At 42.7% G+C, this 25,316-nt stretch overlaps 1 pseudogene; it reads right to left on the bottom strand.

The window, feature by feature from the left end:
• Window positions 1-1,367: 1,367 nt before the first annotated feature.
• Window positions 1,368-25,316, bottom strand: part of LOC114897962 — a 117,883-nt pseudogene continuing 93,934 nt past the window's right edge.

Below are 25,316 nucleotides of genomic sequence, written 5' to 3'. Positions count from 1 at the left end.
CACAAGGACCAAAGAGTCTAGACAGGTGGGGGAAAAGGGCAATTGAACTGTAACATATCCTGTTTGCTCACATATGCATAAAACACCTCTGAAAGAATGGGATAAGAAACTAACAATAGTGGTTTTCCCTAAGGAAGGGAAGTGGGAGATTGTGAGATGTGGGTGGGAAGTCTCTTCACTATTACACCATTATGCTTCCTGAGTTTTTAACCATCTGCCTCTGCTACCTACATAATAAATAATAGAGAGATAAAAAATAATACCTTTAAATAAATACAGATTTCTTAAAACCTTATTATGTTATTTAGAAGTAGCAAGAAGCTTCTTGTGATAGTCAAGGTTTTAAAAAATTCTTCTGGGACCGTTCAATTCAGGCTTTCTGTTTAATCTCACAGGAATGTAACCTCCAACTGTAGAACATGGATTGACAACAAAAGCTTATAAATATCTTATTGTTCATTTAACCTCTAGCATGTTTGTTGTAGGAAAGAGAATTTGTTCTCTTAAATTGCAAAGCTACCATCCAGTCTTTTGTTAAACCAACCCATCAGTATATAAATCAGGTAAGCTCTTCCAGTCATTAACAAAGACCTTAGACCCTTGGTCTAAATTTTCTCCTTTTTTTTTTTTAACAATTGAGGCAGTCACATTTCTCTCAATAAATCAACAAATTGATATTTGGATTTATATTTCAGCCTTCTATGAATTTGATTAATATGAATAAATTCCTGAGAGGTTGATAATGCAAACCTGGTACTTGGCAGCCAGACAGCCAGTGCCTCCTGGTATCAAAAATTCGGTCAAAAATTCTATATGTAAGTAAACTATTCCTTCAACTATATAAAAATTTGGATGCCTATAAACAAGAGCTAGAAGATAATAGGGGAATATAATAATAACAAAGATATTAATAGCTACCATTAACTGAAAACGTACCCTGTGCCAGGCATCACACAAAGACCTTTACATATATTATATTCTCACTTTCAAAATAACATTAAGCAGAATTGTTACCTTTTATGTGAGGACAATGAGGCTTAGAGAGGCTGTGGAACTGGCCATGGTCATGTAGCTGGCAGAGCTGGGATTCAAACCCGTGGCTATCCTGAGACTGTGATCTCAACCAGTAACTACTTCTGACAAAATAACAGGTAGAATGAAGGAATTATGGGAAATGTTTTGCTTCTTAGGAAAACTTTTTAAAAATTTAAGATATTTTTAAGTTTAAAATTCAAAAGGAAAGAAATCTATTCTACTGTGTTCCCGGTAAAACTGTAAATACATTTGGGAAATGGGTAATAGGTACACTCAGCAGGAACTGTAATAGACTACTACCATCTGGTTATTCTGATAACTCACTATCAACATCAGAAGGTGGGATGGGGCTGCTGAAGGCCTGGAGCCCCATGAGGCCGCAGCTGAATTAGGAGGTGAAGGAAGGTCCCCAGAGCAGGGGACCATGGCGAGGGCGGGTGCTTCTTCCAGGGGACTTCTGCATGTATGAGACAGGGGAAGGAGAAATGGGACAGCACAGAAATCAAATTGCAGCCTTTGGGAGTGTGACCCAGTGAGTCTTGCCTCTGTCCTTCCCTTACCCCTATCCAGAACGCCCCCATGCCCCAGGTCCACAGACACTGTGCTGAAGTGGGAATGGCCACAGCCTGGTAACATCTGCCCAACTGAGGCTTCCAATGGGTCAGAATGAGAAGAGGAGGCCTTGAGCCTGTCCGTACCTGCAGCCAGAATCTCTGGCCTTAGGATGTATCTCTTGTTTACTCCATCATTCATTCTTTCAGAGATGAAGTACTTTTTATTATGAAAAATTTCAAACATGCAGCAAAGTGAAATAATTTTACAATGACCACTCATACACCCACCACCTAGAGTTTATCATTAACATTTTGCTGTACTTGCTTATCAGTTATCTATTCATCCTTGTATTCACTCATGATTGAGTCTTGATTCTGGAAGTTCAGGATGGAGCAGAGGAGAGGGCTAGCCTCAGAGAGGAAGCAGCCTCTAGTCTCACTGTGCAATGCAATCTACCCCAATGACTTGTTTGTCTGGGGTCTTATTCCCTTCCCAGCTCCTCAGTTCTAGCTGCTCTCAGACATTCTTCCTTATTTTTCTCACCATCAACACTAGTTCTCAGCATCTGTATTCATAAGATGTGGGTTCCATAAAATCTTCAGCAGTGAAAGGGATTTTATAGGTCAGTAATGTCCAACTCCTACAGCCTAAATAAACGTCTCCCTTGGACATTTATATCCTCACTGGGATACATTCTGTATAATAATAACTACTTTCCTTGGAATAATGGCTTGGAGTTACAAAAGGACCTTCATGTACAACCTGGCACACAGAGAAAATGATTGCATCTCTGAAGCACATTGAGGTAAACCAAGACAACTAGTTCATGAGTTTGGGCACCCCAGACTCTGCTACCCTGGTTTAAGGGAACTGGGATTTCAGCATATCAGTAACCTATTCCAGGCACGGCTGAGAAGTTCCTTTGCTCTAGGAATTAACAGCCTGGGACACTTACTAATCAAGGAAGTTGCCCAACGTCCCTCAGTCTCAATTTTTTCTGAAGAATGGGTTTACTGTTATTAACTACCCTGAAGAATAACTGTGGAAAAAAAAAATTCACTGAGCCCTTTGCTAGCCAGTATATTTCCTTCATATTAGGTAATCATCTCACTAACCCCTAGTAGTAGGTACTGTTGTTTTCTGCATTCTAAAGGTGAGAAAACCGAGGACTAAACATGTTAAAAATAACTTTCATAAGGTGACAAGTGGGGTTCAATGCCAGGACTTGAATCCCGGTTGGCCAGGCTGCAATGCTCACCCTTTTAACCTCTGCACAAGTCGTTCTCAATCTGGGGCAGTTTTGCCTCCAGGAGCATCTGATAATATCTGGAAATATTTTTGGTTGTCACAACTGAGGGAAATGCTACCAGCATCTAGTGTGTAGACAACAGGGATGCTTCTAAGTATCCTATCATGTGCACGACTGCCCCTCACGGCAAAGCATTATCCAGCCCAAATGTCAATAGTGCAGAGATTGAGAAGCCATGTTCCATATTTATTGTCTCCAACTAGTGGAAAAACAAAAATCCCCAAATGAAGCATGGGTTTGGAAGCTTTGACTGTTGTTTTAGGGTAACCCACCAAGGAGGGGGTCAGGCCCCCATCAGGACAAACACTCCGGTGGGGACGCCGATGGCAGGCCCACCCATCAGGCATTATCCCTGTTGCCTGAGAAGCCACAACTCTCATTTGGCAATAGTCTGTGTGTCCAAAGCCGCATTCATTTCCTTTTTCTATAGTGTCTTTTGTGTCAAAGATCCTAAACTCCCTTGACAAACTGTGTGAAGCATAGCATCCTCTCAGCCACAGCTTTGCTCTGAAGCTCTGGGTGCTAGATAATTAGGGACAAACCGAGAATTCCGTAAAGAAGGAAAGAGACAAGCCAGCCAAGGAGCCAAAAGAAAATTCTGTTGTCACTTTTCCTTCACTGTGATTTCCCCAGCAGCTTCTCCTTCCAAAGCCCCAGCAGGGAGGTTGTGGATGAGGAGGGCAGAGCAGCCTCTGGGCCACGGGCGGCCGCTGTGACGCCCAGCCCCGAGTCTGCAGAAGCTTTTGTTCAATTATTGATGTCTGGGGAGGGAAGCGGTGGGCTGGCTGGGCTAGGAGGGCTGACACAATCCAAGTGAAGCAGGAAAATCATCAGGAAGGGAGAAGAGGGGGCCTAGTCAGGTCTGTCTGTGTTGATCGACATGAAAACATGTCCAGGAGAGCTGATTAAGTGAAAAAGCAGCTTACAGAACGGCTCCAAGGGTGAGATTATTAAATTTTAGCATGTGTGTATGAGAGAGACAGATTTGACAGACATTCACCCAAAAAGTGAGTGGGGTTTATTTCTGAGTGGTAGGATTTTAAATAATTTCTAGGTTCTTTAGGCTTTCTGGATTTCTTTACTATTAATAATAAGTTAATATGATATTAATATTAGCTTAATGATAATAATATCATTAATATTATATTAATATTAATTAATATTAATACATCATTGATGTAATTAATATATCATTGATATAATTAATTAATTACATTGATATAATTATAATATTAATTATAACAATATAATTAATATTAATATAACATTGATATAATTAATATAACATTGATATAATTAATTAATTACATCGATATAATTATAATATTAATTATAATAATATAATTAATATAACATCGATATAATTAATATATCATTGATACAATTAATATAACATTGATTAATTAATTAATATAACATTGATATAATTAATCGATAATATAATATTAATATAATTAATATTATATTAATATAATAATTATAGTTAATATTACTATTAATAAGTAATTCCTATTTTCAGAACCTAAACCACCAGTTCTATTCCTGGAGGGGGTGGGGAGAGGAAGGAGGCTCCGACAGAGGTATGTGGAGCAGCAGCCAGTCCCCAGACTTTCAGAGGCTTAGTTGCCCTTGAGGGGCTCATGCCTGGCGAGAAGCTCATTAACATGTCCAAGGAACTGGCTGGCCCATCATGGCAGGTCGGGGTTGGGGGGAGGGGTGAAGAAATCTCGTTTACTGAGACAAGAAAGGCCTGGCTCCTGTGTCAGCCCTCATAGTGCAGGGACCTAGGAAGCCAGCTGTCTCCCCACAGAGCCTCTCCCACTGAAACCAACGTTCCCTTAGGCGGATGGTACTGTTTCCTCACCAGAAACAAAGCCCTGCCTGAAAAATGTCCGGGGTCCCAATGCAGAGTCACAGAATCACACAACCGCAGGGTGGAAGCATCCCCAGAAAGTCATCACCTCGTCCAACTCCTCCTCCTGAAGTTTGAAGTCCCTCTGTCATGTGGTTGATTATTCTGGGCCTGTGCCACCCACAGGCCAGGGGACCCCCAATTTAGGGTTCCAATGGCTCTGTTTTTGGATAGTGTTAGGAACTTCATCATTCGTTTGAGCTCAAATCGGCCTCCCTCTAACCTCCACACTTTTGTCCAGACAAAACAGTTTTAACTCCCCCCACTCACCTTCCCTGCTTTTTCATCGTTCTGTGGGCTTCCATCACCTTCATATCAAGTTTAAACTCTTTTTCTGGGTGTACAGAATCCCTCAGACTTTGGGTTATAAGGACCACAAGTTGACGGGCCCTAACATAAGCAGGAAATGATGGAAACAGGGGAACCTCATCGACTCAAAGAGCAGGAATCTGGGGAGCTGCTGGGACCAAGAACAGAGGACATCTTGGAGACCTGCCTTCCATCTTCTCTGTTCTCCTTTGCATCTATACATCCTTTTTCTCAGTCTCTCAATGCCACACGGTGGGCAGGACTTGGGCCCTCACAGCTCCTGAGTTTATTTCTTCCAGTCTGGACCAATCTGGAATCTCTCGCTCCCAATTCCAAACTCCTGAAAGACCATTAGTGGCCCAGATTGGATCCAGTTCAACCAAGGGGATCAGGGGAAAGGGGTAAAGTGTGTATACATAACTCCTGAGAGCGTATAGTTGGAGGAAGCACTTAAAGAGGTTATGTGACCTGTACAGACACCCCTAAAAGTGCCCACTTCAGATTCATTATGATCTGGGCCCTGTTGACCTCTCTCACATCATCCCTTAACTCCTTTCCTTTTGCCACTTCTCTATCTCTTGCTTCTTCCTCCACCACTTCCTCTTCTTCTTAGAAAGTCAGTAAAGTGTAGTCATTAGATTACCAGTTCTATAGCCAGATTCCCTGGGTGCAAATCCAGTTCTGTCATTGTAGGCTGTGTGTCCTTGGGTAAGTTACTTACCTTACCTGTACCTCCAATTCATTTTTTATAAACAGATATAATTTAAAATGCCTACTTCATAGGATTGGTATGTTAATTAAGTGAGTTAGTAGAAGTGAAGCACTTAGAACAGTGCCTGGGGTATAATAATAGCTTGATCTGTGTTGCGATGATTCTCTCTACCCAGCCCACTACTCCAGGAATACTAGATGCATTAGCCAGGGTACTCCAGAGGAACTGAACCAATAGGATACATATATACATTTATATTTATAAGGAGATTTATTAATTATAAGGAATTGGCTCATGAAATTATGAAGGCTAAGAAGTCCCCAAATCTACAGTTGGCACGCTTGAGACCAAGGAGAGCTGGTAGTGTAGCTCCAGTCCAAATCTGAAGGCCTGAGAACCGGGAGAGCCCATGGTGTAAGTTCTAGTCTCAAGGCAATCAGGCAGAAGGCCTCTTAGCCTTTTTTTTCTATTTAGATCTTCAGTTGATTGGATGAGGCCCATCACGGAAGGCAACCTGCTTTACTCAGTTTACCATTCAAATGTTAATCTCATCCAGATACAACCTCGCAGACATGTCCAGAATAATGTTTGACCAAATATCTGGCCACTCTGTGGCCCAGCCAAGCTCACACATAAAATTATCTGTCATAGTAGACAACCAGCATTCCCTCAAACATGCAAGAAATAAAAGTTCCACAAAACAATGCTTGCCTTATATTATACATTTTTAGAATGGCCACATATTTTGCAGACCCTACCATCAGGTTCATTTCTCCACTGCTTGAATTAACACATGAACTGCAAACAGATAATGGAAAAGTGCTTGCCCTCTGTTGCTGCTTTTTTTTTTTTTTTTTTTTTTTTTAGTTTTATTGGAGTATAGTTGATTTACAATGTTGTGTTAGTTTTAGGTGTACAGCAAAGAGATTCAGTTATACATATACATATATTCATTCTTTTTCAGATTCTTTTCTCATATAGGTTATCACAGAATATTAAGTAAAGTTCCCTATGCTGTATGTAGGTCCTTGTTGGTTATCTATCTTATATATTGTAGTGTGTGTGTGTTAACCCTAAACTCCTGATTTATCCCTTCCCCCCATGTTTTCCCTTTGGTAAACATAAGTTTGTTTTTGATATCTGTAAATCTGTTTCTGTTTTGTAAATAAGTTCATTTGCATCATTTTTTAAAAAATTAGATCCCACATATCAGTGATACCATATGATATTTGTCTTTCTCTGTCTGACTTACTTCACTTAGTATGATAATCTCTAGGTCCATCCATGTTGCTGCAAATGGCATTATTTCATTCTTTTTTATGGCTGAGTAATATTCCATTGTATATATGTACCACATCTTCCTTATCCATTCTTCTTTTGATGGACATTTAGGTTGCTTCAATGTCTTGGCTATTGTAAATAGTACTTTAATGAACACTAGGGTTCATGTATCGTTTCTAATCATGGTTTTTCTCCGGATATATACATGCCCAGGATTGGGATTGCTGAATCATATGGTAGCTCTATTTTTAGTTTTTTTAAGGAACCCCATACTGTTCTCCATAGCGGTTGTACCAATTTACATTCCCACCAACAGTGTAATAGGGTTCCGTTTTCTCCACACCCTCTCCAGCATTTATTGTTTGTAGACTTTTTGATGATGGCCATTCTGACTGGTGTGAGGTGATACCTCACTGTAGTTTTGATTTGCATTTCTCTGATAATTAATGACATTGATATTGCTGCTTTTGGAACCCAGCCTACATGTTTAGAAGCCTGGGCTAGCATGCTGGATGCTGCAAATGTCCTATTGTTCTAGCTTATCACCAGATATGTGGCTGGGCATCAGTGATTCTCCAGCCCCAGTCCTGCCAGCCCAGATCAGAAAAATCACTCAGCCCAGCCATAGCATCTTAAGAAAATTTTTTAAAAGCATTATTTTTTTTTAAAGCCAGTAAGTTTTCTGGTTTTTTACACAATAATAGATAACTGATGCCTACCGGAAGTGGGATGTAGCTATAACAGAAACCTAAAACAAAGACATTGACAATGGGACTGGCTAGTGGGAAGCTGGAAATGTGGTGAGGAAGCTGTTAGCAAAAATGGGGAAAATGATGAGCACATCATTAGCGGAGACTGGAAAACCATCGAGGGAACTAGTATAGCAGGCTGGAAAAATGATGACCCATGTTATGCCGTAAAAAAACCATTGACAAAACTGTTGCCTACGGTAACCTGAAAGATAGAAACTGACTAATCAGTGGATCTGGCTAAAGAGACATCCAACTAGATGGTGGAAGTGTAAGTTGGGTGCTTTCAGCTGTAACAAAGAGATGAGCTGAAGAAAGACCTGTTTTGTTCACAAGCAGAATTCACAGGAAATTTAGAGAAACCAGGACTTGCTAGGTTGGAAAATAAAAGTTTCACATTTTTAGTCTCTCCAGAGGGCCAAAGAGTTTCAAAGAAATGGCTCAGAGCGAAGAACAAATCTAGATATGGCTATAAGACTCTTTGCTGAGACTTCCAAAATATTTAATTTAAGGTGATGCCAAGTGTGAAATAATAAAAAAATATATATGTTGGCCGGAACTCAGTCACACGGCCACGCAAGGAGGGCCTGGGGAGGTGAACTAGCTGGGTGCCCCGGAGGAAGGGGAAATGGGCAGGTGTGGAGGTGAGAGGCAATTGGAGGAAGTTCTGAATGACAATGGAGTTGAGAGAGTATCAAAGTTATCATGATTGTTATTATATTTTTAGTACTGGAGATTTTTTAAAAATACTATACTAGAACCCAAATATACAAAGTATGTAAAATCAGAGTGTTCTCTTTGAAACACAGGCTTTGGGCTCACGTCTAGCATATTGCCGCTCCTCATCCAACCCAGGCTTAGAAGACCCTGAACCCAGTGGTTAAGAGCAGGCACTTTGCAGCCACCCAGTTCTGGGGTAAAAGCCAGTTCTGCTATTTATTAACTGTGGGATCTTTCTTTACTTTTCTGAGCCTCAGTAGCCGTATCTATAAAATGGGGATTATATTACTTATCTCACAGGATTTCTGGGAGAATTAAATGAATCTTATTATGTAAACTGCTTACTACCTGCCTGATGCATGGTAGGGTAATCCATAAGTGATAATATGTTTATTATTGTTCCTCCAAGAAGGCATCTCTAAAGATGTCAGTTCCCCGGAGTTTGCTCCCCAGGGATGAAAGCTGAATGCCTAGGTGGGGATGTACACAAACACTAGCAAGTCCACCAAAAGAATGTCCTGTGCCAGTAAAAGAAATAAAAGGCATTCCTGACATTTCAACAACAGAGGGCGGCTCATGCAGGTGCCTGCGGCAGCCTGTGACTAGAATTGTACTGGAAACCTCAGCCAGATTCTCAGACCCCATCCCAGATGGCCTCAAGAGTGGCATCTAATGCTTCTCATTAAAAACACAGCCAGTCGGCACTTTATGAGCCTTTCTCTTTTCACTGTGAAATTCCTAGCTCCTCTCCACTCTTCCTGCTTTCAAATGAAATGTATTTTCAATGAATAAAATGAGACCCTATGTGTTCTGGCTTTTTAAAATGCAACATCTTATTTGCCGTATCGTGATACAAAGCTAAAATTGGGAAGGAGATGGAAATAATTACCAAGAAGCACAGGAATATGGGAGATTTTGAAAACATAGAGATATTAATCTCCTTGGACTGGTTAATATTAGGACCAGAAGGATCCTTAGCAATCAGTCAGTTGGATGCTGGAATTTCAAGCCGGGGTATTTAAATTTGAATCCTGATTCTACCACTTAATAGCAACGTGACCTTGGGCTAGCCTCATTTTCCTCAACCATAAAATGGAAGTAATAATAATACTTCTTGCTTACAATTGTCCTGTGGGTCAAATGAGATCACATGTGGGAAAACTACAATGTAAACTATAAAGATATAGATGGACATTAGATGTTGTTTTTATTGTGTATCATCTCAGTTCCACGAATACTGTGAATCCTTAAGGTACTTTGTTCAGCACAGGAGATGCAAAGATGGACAAGGAACTCCCAGTCTGGTGTGGAAGACATGTAACTAATTTGACAAAATGCCAGAAAGGATGAGTACCAGAGTGGCTTTCCCAACCTGCCCTTACCACACCCCTGCCTAGGAAAGGGACTGGCCTCCACTGTAGGATCACTACTCACAGCTGCTAAGAACAAGGAGGACATGTGACCGTAGCTGGGCCAATCAGATTCCCTTCCCAAGATTTTGGAATTGGGCACGAATTGAGTTACTGGGCTGTAAAAACTGTGCTGTGAAATCCGTAAACTTGGGAGCCAAGGTAGGCATTTTGGTGAGGGCTGCATGTTGGGGGGCTTTGTATGCTGAAGAGCAAGCAGAGAACTTGTCTGCAAAGAGAAATAAGAGACGGGAGCAGATGCGTAGCAAGAGAAAGAGACAAAAGAGCAGGTGAAAGAAAGATTAAGAGAATCCCCTTTGGGTCTCTCCAGGTATGAGGCCCGAATACATTCCACTCGTGGGTAAAAGTGAGGTCCTCTTGGGTAAAATACAATATTCTTGTATTATACCCCTCCCTACCTTCCCTTCTCCCTTCTAAATTAATTTTGATTGGGTTTCTCTTACTTAAAATCAACAAGCCAAAGTAAAACAAGGTCACTGCACATACTGTCCTGGGCACCTGAGAACAGAGCATTCTCCCAGGACAAGGTGGCATTGAGAGGAGCCTTACAGTCTCATGCCCTCGTTTCACAGAACTGGAGACTGAGACCCAGGTCACGGTGATGACCCCGAGCTCACACAGCTGATGGGTGTAGAGCCAGGGCTTCAACCGAATCTGAACTCCTCATTTGAGAGGAAGACCTGACTCCAGGCTATCAGTCAACCAAGAAGATAAATGCAAACAAGAAGGCAGGCCCCTTCTCCCTCCTCTGCTTGTCAAATCTCAATTTAAGCCCAACTGACACCTCCCCTCATCTCTATGTGCCTCTAGTACTTCCTTCTTCTACTCTTATTTGGGCACTTAGCCCATACTTCCTCTCATTGCTCTTTGATGCTTCATTTATCTCCCTACCTGTCCTGTCAGGGAAAAACCACATCCTGAATCTCATACTCAGCTGGGAGGCGAAGTTCTAGAGTGGAAAAAGCAGAGGGCTTTTTAAGTTTCTCTGAGGTCAAATCTTGACTCTGCCTTTAGTTAATGATAATGATTAATTATTTACTGAGCATCCATGATGTACCCAATACCACATTATGTGCTTTATATGTGATCTGTTTAATATTCACAAGAACTCCAGGAAATAGGGTTGGTTATTCTATGCCTACAGAAGAGGAAACTGAGCTTGACAGAGTGTCGAAGAGAACGCAAGTACACAGTTAACAAGAGACAGAGCTGTGGTTAATAGTCCCAGCTCTGCAACTTCTATTCAGGGTTAGGGGTTGCAGCCTGACTATGAAAGGGTGCTCGTGAACTTGATTTAAATTTAAGTTTGCATAACAAACACATTACTTTAAGTTAGAATGTTTTACCTCTTAATAGAAATAGCAAAAAAAATAATCTACAAATGCATAATTTTTATAGAAGATTGAGAAAAGATCAAGTGCCCATATCAGAAACTAAGGACCTGCAAGGTGGTGGCTTTGGGGTGCTGATGACCTAGATATAGCCCTTTCAGGAGTGTGGCCATGAATCCCTGCTCTCCTTGGGACATCACAGTGTCCCGTGCCTACCTGACATGTGCCTGATAGAGCTGCTGTCCCCACAGGGAAAGACAGGAACAGTGAAGGTCTGAGCCTGTTTCTTGTGGAATAAACAAAGGGAAACATCATAAAATCAGTTGAAATAGTTAATCTGTGTTTAATATATGGGAATATTTTTAAAATTCCCCAAATAATTACACTAAGTTAAGGGACCCAGCAAAGCCCACAGTCTCTGCTCTTCATCTGTTAGTTATAAAAAATGGTGTCCCAGAACCCTCTGCAGCTAGAGCTGAGGCCGAAGAAAAGTTCCAGTGTTTACATTTTCTGTTGTAATATTTGGCAAAAAAGAGTATCTAAACCCACGCTCATCATTCAGATGTGAGCATTCAGAGCCTTTATAGATGTTTAGTGCTTGTTTGTGTTTCCTATTCTCTGGTTTCAACAATCACCAAAGGGAGACTGTTGACAAGACGGTAGGTGTGCCAGCTCCGGCTGGGCGTTCACCCAGGAGCCAGCCGGCCAGCTCCCACCCCAGTCCTTGATTGTGGTTCCTGCCTCTGGGGTTTTCCTATTGCCTTTTGGATCCTCTCCCAAACTCATGTCTCCCACTCTTCCCCCTTCTCTTCTTTATCCCATGTCCCTTCCTAACTGGACGTGTCATATGAGGTCATGTGTTTTGAGGTGTTTGTAAATGGCAGTAGTGTGACAAGCCCTACATAAACCACATTATTTCCATGGCTGGGTGGGGTGTCAGCACTAAGACTGACTACTGGCTTATCCAGAATTCATGGGGTGAACCACGGAGCAAGTGAGGCCAGTTGACGATAGTGGCCAGTACCAATTAAGATGGGAAGGATGCTGATTATAACCTTGCTGTGCAAGAGTGCTGTACTTTTGAGAACCCCATCATTTAAGACAATTATCTCTGAAAGGGCAGTTTTTAAAGAAATGATTCCATGAACCATAACCGGACGGGGCTGTATTGTTACAGGCACTGGCTTGGTACTGCCATGGTTTGAAGGAATTAGAAGTTGATACTCAAAGTATCTGACAGCTGATAATGGCATGAGCACCTAGAAGGGGCGATCAAAATGCAGACCGTACTGGCTGAGAGCATTCCTGAGAAAAGAGTCTAAAATGGGATGACGTAATCACCTGCCATATGGCTCCCCTGCCATGATGAGGGCAATGAACCAACTATCGGGTGAAGAAGTGATCTGAAATCATGTGACCTCCGTTTTCTTTATCAGATGGTTTGGTATTTTCTATTTGACCACTGTAGTCTATAATGTGGCAATTAAGAGGTAAAACAGTTTAGACTTTTCACCAGTTTTCATGTCACCTTGAAATGAATGGTGGGGGTAGTGAGGGAAACGGCAATTTCAAATTGCCCAGGTGATGAATAAAATACACAACTTCACACACACACACACACACACACACACACACAATATTGGATACCAATAGTTTCCACTTCTTAAGTATTTATTGAGTTCCCAGCCTTGTGCTGAGTAGTTTACATGTTTGACTTCATTTAATCTTCACAAGAAGACTATGAGGGACAGTCTATGATCCCCATCCTACAGATGAGAAATTGAGAAGTAGAGAAATTAAATAGCTTCCTTGAGGTCACAGACCAGGTATTCACACCTAGGTCTTTAGAATTCTGAAACCCATAATCAGAATGACTCTGCTATTACTATCATTATGAATAACAATGACTGCTAAAAATAGTTAATGTTTTTGAAGATAAGACTAATAATTCTTTTTCAGACTTTAGCTATCTATCGCTTGAGTTGTTAGCTCTCCAAAGAATATTGCATGATAATAAGCAAATGCCGGTTCCCTGAAGATCAGCCATGATCATGGAAGAGTTGACTGACTGGGATTCCTACACTTACTTACAGATTCCTTGACAGCGAGCACCAGCCTCCCCTATCCTTGCCCCCAGCCCTTCCAATGGCTGTGTAACTTCTATCTCCCTAGATTAAATTCTTTTCCACCCTGAAATACCTAGAGTAGCTTCTGTTTTCCTGACAGAACACTGAGGATATACCTCCCACTAACCATTACCTGTTTGTAACCATTAATAGGTAATGAACTGTTACTAATAAAATTAAAACAATTAATAAACAAATACATATTGATTACCTACTGTGTTCAAGACATTGTTTTTTGATGTTGGGACAGCATAAATAAGAAATAATTCTTTCCCTTGAAAAATGTATGCTATTATATTTTGTAAATATTCATTGAATGAATGAATACAAACAACAAGAAAAATAGAAATTTAGAAACAATAGTATAAACAGAACAACAGAATGAGTTTGAACTTGAGGGCAAGATACACTTGGGTTCTGTAATCCACTTACTGTTTAATTGTTAACCATCATTGCAGAGCCTCTTAATACATTTTCCTAATTTTAATTTCACCCTGTGGAAGCCACATGGGTTTGGGATTTGAGTAGACCAAGAGCAGCCAATCCTTTTTTTAAAAAATTTTTTAATTTTTATTTTATACTGGAGTATAGTTGATTAACAATGTTATGTTAGTTTCAGGTGTACAGCAAAGTGTTTCAGTTATACATGTACATGTATCTATTCTTTTTCAAATTATTTTCCCATTTAGGTTATTACAGAGTATTGAGCAGTGTTCCCTGTGCTATACAGTAGGTCCTTGTTGGTTATCTATTTTAAATGTGGCAGTGTATGCATGTCAATCCCAAACTCCAAATCTATCCCTCCCCCCGACTCTTCCCCCCCCGGTAACCATAATTTCCTTCTCTAAGTCTGTGAGTATGTTTTTGTTTTATAAATAAGTTCACTTGTATCATATAAGTGATATCATATGATATTTGTCTTTCTCTGTCTGACTTACTTCACTTAGTATGATAATCTCCAGGTCCATCCATGTTGTCCAAAATGGCATTATTTCATATCTTTTTGGCTGAGTAATATTCCGTTGTATATTTGTACCACATCTTCTTTATCCATTCATCTGTCAGTGGACATTTAGGTTGCTTCCAGGTCTTGGCTATTGTAAATAGTGCTGCTATGAACATTGGGGCACATGTATCCTTTCGAACCATGTTTTTTCTCCAGATATATGCCCAGGAGTGAGATTGCAGGATCATATGGTAGCTTTACTTTTAGTTTTTCAAGGAACGTCCATACTATTCTCCTTAGTGGCTGTACTGATTTACATTCCCACTAACAGTAGAGGAGGGTTCCCAAGAGTAGCCCATCCTTGATGGCTATTGACCTAGGGTAATATTTTCCATCCATAAAATGAGTTTTTAAAGTACCAAAGTGAACACATAAACCAGGACTCAAAATTCTTCAGTCCCTTCCTGAGAAGCAAAACTTTTAGTGAATGTAGCCCAGAGTGGGCTTTTAAAAAAATCTTTCTTCCTGTCTTCCTCCAACATGTAAGGGTGTCTCTTGGTAGCTGGCCTCCAAGATGGCCCCAGTGATTCTCTTTTCCTGGTGTTCATGTTCTTGCATATGTTCTCCCCACACCAAATGGCTAACCTGTGTAACTGATTGGATACTGCTGAAAGGACTGTGACTTCTGACACTGCAGTGTCCATCTTCTCTCTGTGGGGTCACTCACTCGGGGAAGCCAGTTACCATGTCATACTCAGTGGAAGGGTCCATGTGGTGAGGAACAGAGGGCTCCTGCCCATAGCCATGTGAATGGGTTATCGTGAAAGTGACTCTTCTGGGCCTCATGCTTTCAGAGGATGCAGCCCAGCCAACACCTTGACTGCCACCTCATGATGGACCTGGAGCCAGAGCCACCCTGCTAAGCCACTCCCAAATCCCTGACGTACTGAAATTCTGTGAGATAAATGTTTATAGTTGTTTTAAGCCACTGAGTTTTGAGGAAGTTTGTTAAGTTACACAGCAGTCAATAACTGATACAGGGCTCAGAAATTCACTCACAGAAGTGCATCAAATCCCTTGCCCTCTCCTCTCCTCTCCTCTAGCACTCCAGACTCCTGGGAGTCTCTTACCCTCTACTTTAACAGAAACTTTTCACCAGCCTTCCCTATTCCATCAAGTTATACCTACACCCCTTTCTCCTCACCACAGCCACAGAAAACAGCCTCTCAGGAGTCATCTTTCTCCTGTTCTCATTGCCTTTACTCCTAAAAAAGTCTGTCTCTGCCATGTTTATCTTTTCTATTCTCAGAGATAAGAAGGAGGAATAGCGAAAGATGCTAAGTGAGCAAAAGAGAAGGGATGGCCATAAATAAGTTTATCCCATCACATAATGCATTGGGTTATGAATTAAATAAGGTGATACGTGACAATGCCCAGTTCAGTGGATGACAAATGACCATCCAGTCTATCTTAGTTCCCTCCTTTCTCTTCATGCCCCACTTCACCTCTCTTCTAGCCACACAGATCCTCTTGGGGCTCACCTCAATTCTTCACTTCTATTTGCATTAGCATTTTATGTTCCCTCTGATAGGAATGCCATGTGTCTTCTGAACTATTTGGTGACCTCTTACTCAATCTACGAAATCAGTTCAAGTTGTAACTGTTCTGGAAAGCCTTCTGTGTCCTCCCCGGGGTAACTACTTTCTTCTTCTCTGTGCCCTTCAACCTCTTTTTGGCATCCATCCATTGCTATAATTATTGCTCTCATGTCACTCCCTGCCCACCCTGAAGGGCCTCAAGGGCAGGGAATGTGTTCTCATGTTTGTAGCCACAGAAGAGAGAAGGAAAGAAGGTGAGAAAGAAAGAGAAGGGAAAGAAGGGAAGGAGGTAGTAGACGTTGATTGGTCGGTCCTCAGCATCCATTTCCCACTTCTCTGACTTCCTGTGAGGGAATAACCTTCCCCTGTTCTCAGTCCTGGTGTCAAGGTGTGATTGACCCCATCCTGAAGAGTAGGCCTGAATGACCCAAAGAAATCACAGTATTCCAAGTCTCTGGCTACAGATGGGTTCAGATATGGGTATATAACCCAGTCAGAGACATTTTTGGAGTCTTCAGGGAAAGACAAGCCTCCTTCTATAAGCGGTACCAGAGACACTTCTCTCTTCCTGATTGATATGAATAAGGAATAAGGAATGAATGAATAAGGAAGAGTGTATACCTGGGGGCTGCTGGCACCCTCTTTTACTTCAAAGGGAAAATCTGTCTGAGAATGAAACAAATGTTTAGGAGACAGAGACCAGAAATCAAAAGAGTAAAAAAAAAAGAAAAAAACGTACATCTTGATCACATTGTCTGCACCCTGGATCAAGCCACACCTAAAAGTGTAGCCCTTGGTATTCAGATAGGAAAATACTTTTTATTATTAAAGCCAATTGAAATTATAATACTGGCAACATAAAGAGTCCTACCTGCTACAAGAAGAAAAGAACAGGGACTTCCAGGGTGGCACAGTGGTTAAGAATCCACCTGTCAATGCAGGGGACACGGGTTCAAGCCCTAGTCCGGGAAGATCTCACGTGCCGCGGAGCAACTAAGCCAGTGTGCCACAACTACTGAGCCTGCGCTCTAGAGCCCGCGAGGCACAACTACTGAGACTGCGTGCTGCACTACTGAAACCCGCGTGCCTAGAGCCTGTGCTCCACAGCAAGAGAAGCCGCCACAATGAGAAGCCTGCACACCGCAAAGAAGAGTAGCCCCCATTCACCACAACTAGAGAAAGCCCGCGTGCAGCAACGAAGACCCAACGCAGCCACAAATAAATAATTAATTAATTTTGAAAAAGAAGAAGAACAGAAGAAGTTAAATATTCTCATCTAAAATGTTTAAGATAAGTATAATTTTGTGTTCAAAGGCATGTGCTTCATTTATCTGGAAATTTATTTATCTAGGAGTTTTTATTCCCCAGTGATGTCAGATGAGAAAGACATTGCTGTACCTCTCTGCCTGAGTAGATAACAAGCTCGTTAAAGGCAGAAACTATTTACTCATTCATTTGACAAATATTGAGCAGCTTCCAAAAGTCAGGTGCTGCGCTAACACAAGAAGAAGATAAGGTCCTTGTCAGATGGAGGAGACAGCCACATCTGCTCTTCCTCTATGGTATCTAGCTCAGAGCCCTGCATATCAAGAGTGGGCAATAAAAATCAGTGAACTATTTCATGACTTCTTAAGTGCAGCCGCACAGCAGCTGAGGGTTGGTTACCAAGAAAAAGAAGAGAGTAGGAAATGGGAGACTGGAAAGAATGCTCATTTGGTCCAGGTTGAAGGAACTGTAAAGCGAGTTATCAAAGAGAACACCATTTGAGAGACCAGGTCAGTTAGAAAAGAGTTGAATTAAGGGGCTGGCCAAAAGAAAAGCTGACGAGTTATGGACTTGCTGGGACACTGGGAGGAGCCTAGAGAGAAAGCCCAGTGGGTTCCCTAGGCCCAGAGTGAAGGAAGCGTGAGCGACCAGGTCATGGAGGAAGAGGCAAGAACTCTTTTTTTTTTTTTATTTTTTTTAATTTTTATTGGGGTATAGTTGATTTACAATGTTGTATTAGTTTCAGGTGTACAGCAAAGTGAATCAGTTATACATACACCTATATCCACTCTATTTTAGATTATTTTCCCATATAGGCCACTACAGAGTATTCAGTAGAATTCCCTGTGCTATACAGTAGGTCCTTATTAGTTATCTCTTTTATATACAGTAGTGTGTATATATATCAATCTCCCAATTTATCCCTTCTCCCCCTTATCCCACCCCCTTTGACCATAAGCTTATTTTCTACATCTGTGACTCTATTTCTGTTTTGTAGAAAGTTCATTTGTAGCCTTTATTTAGAGTCCACGTGTAAGCGATATCATATGATATTTGTCTTTCTCTCTCTGACTTACTTCATTCAGTATGACGGTCTCTAGGTTCATCCATGTTGCTGCAAATGGCATTATTTCGTCCTTTTTTATGGCTAATATTCCATGGTATATAGGTAGCACATCTTCTTTATTCCTCTGCTGATGGACGTTTAGGTTGCTTCCATGTCCCGAGCCAAGAACTATTAACCCCTGACCATCCTGATGAACCAAGTCAGGCAGAGTCAAAGAAGATTCTCTCTGGACTCCTTCCTCCCAGCTCTCCTTGAAGGCACCTCCCCCTGGTACCTTATAGCCCTAACTAAAGCCCTCTCTGGCCCTGCCCTGCGTACAGAATAAACTTTTTAACTCTTTAATGCTTGCCCACATCAGTTTCTCCCAATTTCTAGACTCATTTCTTACCTTTAATCCAAGTAGAACTTGGATAATCCTATTATTAGACTTTGTTTACATTTTTATCTCTCCCACTGTTTTCTGGACAGGGACTATATTGTATTCATCCCTGTGGCCCCAGCACCTAGCTCCACTACTGGTATCTAAGCTCTTGCTAAATGACTGGTGAGGTATTGTGTTCAGATGGCCAAATGGTTAGGCAAGGGGGCCCAGGTTTGATGCCTGGTTCCTGCACTTACTGTGGAATTTGGGGCAAGTTATCTGATTTCTCTGCACTTGAATTCCTCATCACCTACGTAAGGATCTTAGTGGTAGGTACCTCTGGTTGTTATGAGGGTTACATGAAATAACCCTTCTAAAACAGAGACACCAGGGCCTGGCACAAAAGGCTCAATTTAAAGCTAAGTCTTATCACTGCCTGAATTTGGGAAATTCAGGGTTAAGCTCCAACAACTTCTAAAATCCCAACCCAACTTTAAGAGTCAGATTCTGTAAAATCAATCATCAGAACAGCGAATGCTGTACATTTGTGCGTGGAGCACCCTGTGTTTCACAAGGCATGCTTTGTCCTTTTCCAGCATCCCCAGTCCAGCACCGGGGAGCAGACTTTTAATAAATGTCCACACAACAGGATGCAGGAACCTGCTGGCCTTTTCTTAGTATGGGTGGATACCAGGTATTAGAGTCCTAGGCTGGCTGTAATATTACTGCCAACTGGGTAGCCTAAAACAACAAAAATTGGGCTTCCCTGGTGGCGCAGTGGTTGAGAGTCCGCCTGCTGATGCAGGGCACACGGGTTCGTGCCCTGGTCCGGGAAGATCCCACATGCCGCGGAGCTCTGCCATGGCCGCTGAGCCTGCACGTCCGGAGCCTGTGCTCCACAGCGAGAGAGGCCACAACAGTGAGAGGCCCGCGTACCGCAAAAAAAAAAAAAAATTATTCTCTCAGAGTCTGGAGGCTAGAAGTCTGAAATCAAGGTGTCCACACAGCTGCCATTTCTCCAGAGGCTCTAAAGGAGACTCCTCCTCACCTCTTCCACCTTCTGGGGGTCCAGGTGTTTCTTGGCTGTGGCAGCACCACTTCAGTCTCTGCATCTATCTTCACATGACCACTGCCTCTGTGTGTCTGCATCTTCTTCTTGTCTGTCTCCTATAAAACACTTGTCATTGGATTTAGGGTCCACTTGGGTAATCCAGGGTGATGTTGTTGCAAGATTCTTAAATTAATTACAGCTACAAAGACCCTTTTTCCAAATAAGGACACTTTCACAGGTCCCAGGTAGATATATGTTGGGTGGGCATATTTGTTGGGTGGGCCACCATTCCACCCACCATGCCAAGCATGGCCTCAGAGGAGGCTACCTCTGCTCTGGCAGGAACCACTGGGTTCTCTTGGACTCGCAGAAGTAAGGGGAGCCGGCACTGCTTGCCTTGGGGAAATGCACAGCAAGACCACCCCTCCCTGCCAGACTTTGGCTGCTGGGTTGAGGGGAAGGAAGCTGCTATGAACCCAAACCTGTATCCCTGAGAGTCCCAGGGTGTGGAGGATGGAAGTTAGAGCCTGATCAAGGTTACCACAGCAGAAGGGCACAGCGAGGGTTCTCACCAGGAGGGCTCAACCTTGCATCCCCTGGACCTGAGGCTGGAGGACTTTAGACCCAGCCTCCCAACAGGGGGTTCTGATTTGAGAAGTTACGAGTGTGAACTAAGAGAGTAAAATTTTGGAGCCAAAAGAAGGGGCACTACCGGTGTGTTGGCCAGGGTCCCAGTGGCAAAGGTATCCCTGGGGCGGATGAGCATCTGAGTGACAGTGCAAGACCAGGCAGCAAGGTGAGCTCACTGGGCAATGGACTGAGAGTCAGGTGGGAGAGCACATGTTAGGAAGGACCCATGAGGGAAACAACAAATAAGTGTATGTGAGAATTTTTTTTTTAAACATCTTTTTTGGAGTATAATTGCTTTACAATGGTGTGTTAGTTTCTGCTTTACAACAAAATGAATCAGTTATATATATACATATGTTCCCATATCTCTTCCCTCTTGCATCTCCCTCCCTCCCACCCTCCCTATCCCACCCCTCCAGGTGATCACAAAGCACTGAGCTGACCTCCCTGTGCTATGCGGCTGCTTCCCGTATGTGAGAATTAAAGTTGGGAAAAACTTACTCTCTAAGCTAGCTGGCTGGCATTGGATTGAGCACTTACTCTTGGGCACTGTTCTAAACATATCACATGAATTCTTGTAGTCTTAAGTCATCATCTTATGGGGTAATAATATCATCCCCATTTTACAGATGAGGGAAGTGAGGCAAGAGAGTCTAAGTAACGCCCAAGGTCATGCGGCTACTAGGTAAGTATTTGAACTAGATTAGAACCCAGGGGGTCTGGCTCTAGTCCACTACACACTGGTTGCCAATCGTGCTGGTTATGTTGGAGGAAAGGAAGGAATCTCATGGAATCTTGAGACCTTCCTTGTAAAGTAGGCAAGGCAGGGATTATTGTTCACTTTGCAGATTAGAAAACTGGTGCTCAGAGAAAGTCAGTGACTTGGTTGATTTCAACCAGCTAGACAGTAGCAAAGCCACTGTTTGAACCTGGATCATCTGGGCCTAGTCCAGTGCCATATCTAATTTTCCATGCTGCCTTCAGCAGAAGTGCTTTTGTACCCTAAGTGCCTGCCTGAGCATATATTCTTCAGTCATGGGGCATGCCTAAGAAAAAGAAAGGGGGAAGGCTGAGTCTGAAGCATTGCTGTGTTTAGTGCTGAAACCCGTGCTTTTTCTTAGGGCCATACAAAGTTATTGATTCAATTAAACCAACATATAATTGAGCCCCTGCTGTCACCAGGAATGTGGAGGGATGGGGAGCTCCATCTCTGGTGATGTTCTGGTCACTAGACCCCCCGCCACCCCCTGCCCCAACACAGAACCAGCACCCTCTCCAAGGTGTGTAAATGCTCAGTCCCGGCTGAGGCCTTATCACCAACCGAGAATGACGCCTGGATGAGTGAGAAAGCCCAGGCATGCTAGATTTCAGCTGCAGCGCTGCTCTAATAAGCTGTGTAACCTTTCTGGGCCTCAATTTCCTTCTCCATAAAATGTGAAAGCTGGGCTGAGCCGTTTCTAAGATGCCACCATATACTAACTCTCTAGGAGTCTGTGATTTCCTAGAGTCCACGCCTTAATCTGTGATGGAAACAACTCTTATGATAACAACACTTGTGTGGTTCTGATAAGAGTATTATCTCACATAGTCTCAGAGTCACCCTGGGAGATAAGTATGCTTCTCCCCATTTTGCGAGGGCTGGGGGGAAGTAGGACAGAGACGTGGAGACTTGACGTTCGGCGCTGTAACCCCACAGCTAGCAAGATTTGTACTCAGGCCTGACTGATGCCACAGCCCTTGCCCTGGCTCAGAACAATTGCACCCTGCCCACCACCACCTCCCATATGGCCCTGCATAGGCTGGGTCCACACATAGCAGTCTGGGCCTATGGGGGCATTGCCAGTCTTGTCGGGCTCAGCCTGCCTTCTTGCTGAGCCTGGAAAATAAGACAGGTGTGTGGGGTGCTTGTCAGGACTGTGGGCACCTCAGGTTGCTGAGAGAGAACTCACTACATTAAGGAGGTGAAAGCTCCCATTCCTGACTTCTGCTGGGCTAGAGACCCACGCCAGACCAGGCCTGATGGTTTCCTGCTGCCAGTTCCAGGGGGTTACCAACCAGTGGGTTTTTGAGGTTTGCTCAGCTTTCAAGTCTGGCCACATACAGTCCCTTGCCAGACCTCGGACCAGCTCCGGCAAATGCCTCTGGCAGTTGTAGCTGCATCCAAATGAAAACAACTCTTTGATGAGCAGCATCTACATCATGGGGCTCCAGGGGTGGGAGGAGATCCAGACCCCTCAGAAACCCGGTAGTCCAAGGTTCAGCCTGAGGCGCCGGTAGCCAGGCTCCCCTGGGGCTGCCAATTTAGGAAAACTCAGACCCAGCTAGAATCATACACACACAGAGAACCGGAGCCGCACAATGTCCCGTGACCCCTTTCTTTACCGTTCACTGCTGGGCCAAGTTGTTGACGGCCTACAAGGTACTGTTCACTGTACTCATTCATCCCTGTCCTTCCACGTACTAGCTCATGGCCTTCAGGAACTTATTTGACCTCTCTGTGCCTCTGCTTCCTTATCTATACAGCAAGGATAGTAGTTGTACCTCACAGGGTTGTTATATGATTAAATGAGAAGATGTATTTTCATTGTGCTTAGCACAATGCCCGGCACATAAGCATACAGCCTGTGGTGTTAGCTATGAGTAATCTACAGATAACAATTGAATCATTCAATAATTAAATATACACATTCTAAATATGAATACTTGCCAAGGCTATTGTGAGCCAGGCTCTGTGCTGGGTGATGGGAGTGCAGCTACGAAGGGCACTTCTGTAGCATTTGCCAATTTCCATGGTGTAAATATTCCCACTGTGGTAAATTCCAAGCCACACTGTCATGTCCCTGAATGCAGATTTGGGAAGAGATACACACAAGAGCTCTCACAAACCAGTGCCAGCACAGAGCCACTTCTGGTGGACATCTAGCCAGCTTCCTGGGAACTGAGCTGGAGGCAGAGAAATCAGGAGCTGAAGCTCTCCATGTCTGGGTTGCTGCCTGTCCCTCTCACTTCTGCTTTTCTCCACATCCTTTCCCTAGAGAGTTTTTCTGTTTACTTCTGACACACGTGGCCCAGGCTGGAGGCTTCAGATCTTAAGACCACCATAGGTTTCATAGCTTACTGACTCAGCATCCCAGTGCACAATTCCAAAAATCAGATCACTCATCTTTTCTTCCAGAGTCTGGCTATACAAATCACTCTTTCGTCTCTTACCTTGCTTTACATTCCTTATGACATAACATCTATTTATTTATTATCTGTCTTCCCATTTGAATGTCAGGTCCATGAAGGCAGAGACACTATATACCTGGTGCCTAGAACAGTGCCTGTCACTTGATAAGTATTTGTTGAATTGCTGGATCGATGAATGAATGAATTCACAGACCACTGATGAGATAACAGGTTGCCCAGTCTCAGGTCAGCTCAGCGGTGGCCCCTGGTCCATTCACCTTTGGTGAGAGAAAACCATGTGGCTCACAGGGGCAGGCTGTCTCACATATATCTACTTCAGTCATCACTTAGATTAGACTAGCACTCTCCAGGGAAATAACACACATCCCTAGAACATTGCACCACAGGAATTTAGATTTACCTATAAGATAGTCCATGAATATTCAGATAGGACATCTTACCTGCAGAGTTTGAGACTGGTTTGAGAAATTCTAGCTTGAGTGTGATCAGTCTAGCATACTGTTGGTGGAATTTATACTTCCTATAGAAGACATCTATTGCTCTACCTGTCTGGCACCCTTCTGTTTTATTCTAGAAACAGAATTCCCTTTTTTCTGGGAAATCTTCTTATCCCAACTCCATCCACTTATTCTAAGTGGACATCACCATGTTCTTGCAAACCCCATTTCAAGTCACAATTGAATAGACCAAGGACAAACAAATCACTCAAGCTGAGTCCCCTGTTTTTATTCTTGACACCAGTGAGAGAGGGTGGATCGGTCTTTCTCAGGTGGTGAAAAGAAGCCACAAGCTATGAAACTTGGAAACTATAGCCAGGATCTCCACCAAGCAAAGAAAACCCATCTGTGGTGAAAGGTAACGACTCAATATGCGGAAAAATGGAAATAAAATATGGAGGACAAGAGTCCTGACAGCATTTGATTGAGATCCAGATGAATCTCTATTCTTACTGTCATTTGTTCAGTGCTTCCACCAGTCATTTATGATAGACCTTCCCCAGCCCCAGCCCTATCACAATTCCTTTTTTGATATAAAGGAGTTCTAAGTTTGATTCTCTGCCACTTTTGCTGGGTTTGTGCTGACTCAAATTTCCATCACCACTTGCTATGTATATAGTTGAACACCCCTGAGGGCAAGCAGAAAGGTCCTTCGCAGATAGCTCTCTAGAAATTAAAACCCTGAAATTATAGAGCTTGAAGCAGCCTTATAGCCAGTATTTGAGGTGGGGGATTGTGGTGGGGAGGGGTACTTAGGGGGACAAATTAAGGAAGGAAAGAGAAAGAAAACTACTCAGAGAATATCTATTTTATGCCATATATGTTAATTTATTATGTTATGTAAACCTCACAATAATCATAATAACTGTAATAAAAGTTGTTCCCATTTTATAGAAGATAAAACTGATGCTTGGACAGATTAACTAATTTGCCTAAGGACATCCGTGGTTGAAGGGAGCTAGGATTTTAACTCAGTCTTCTCCACTCTACTCTCCCTGGAGTTGACTCAACAGTGAGAAACCAAGAGTCTCTGAAGGCAGAAGATTCTCTCCCTGCCCTTCAAAGCCAGCGTTTCCCCTGCTGGCTGGTCCTGCCTGACAAAGGAGGAGAGTCAGTGCCCCATTCTCTTTGCTCTCACCCTTCTGTTCCATGGGTTTCCCTATCTCCCTACTCTTTTTTAAAAATTTATATTTTTATTGGGAAAACAATATTTTAAAAAATATTCAAAAATATTTATTCATAA

Source organism: Monodon monoceros, unplaced genomic scaffold, assembly GCF_005190385.1.
Source record: "Monodon monoceros isolate NGI ecotype Baffin Bay Population unplaced genomic scaffold, NGI_Narwhal_1 Super_Scaffold_18, whole genome shotgun sequence".
Taxonomy (NCBI): domain Eukaryota; kingdom Metazoa; phylum Chordata; class Mammalia; order Artiodactyla; family Monodontidae; genus Monodon; species Monodon monoceros.
Note: the sequence above shows the minus strand (reverse complement) of the source record. Positions and strands in the feature narration are given on the sequence as shown.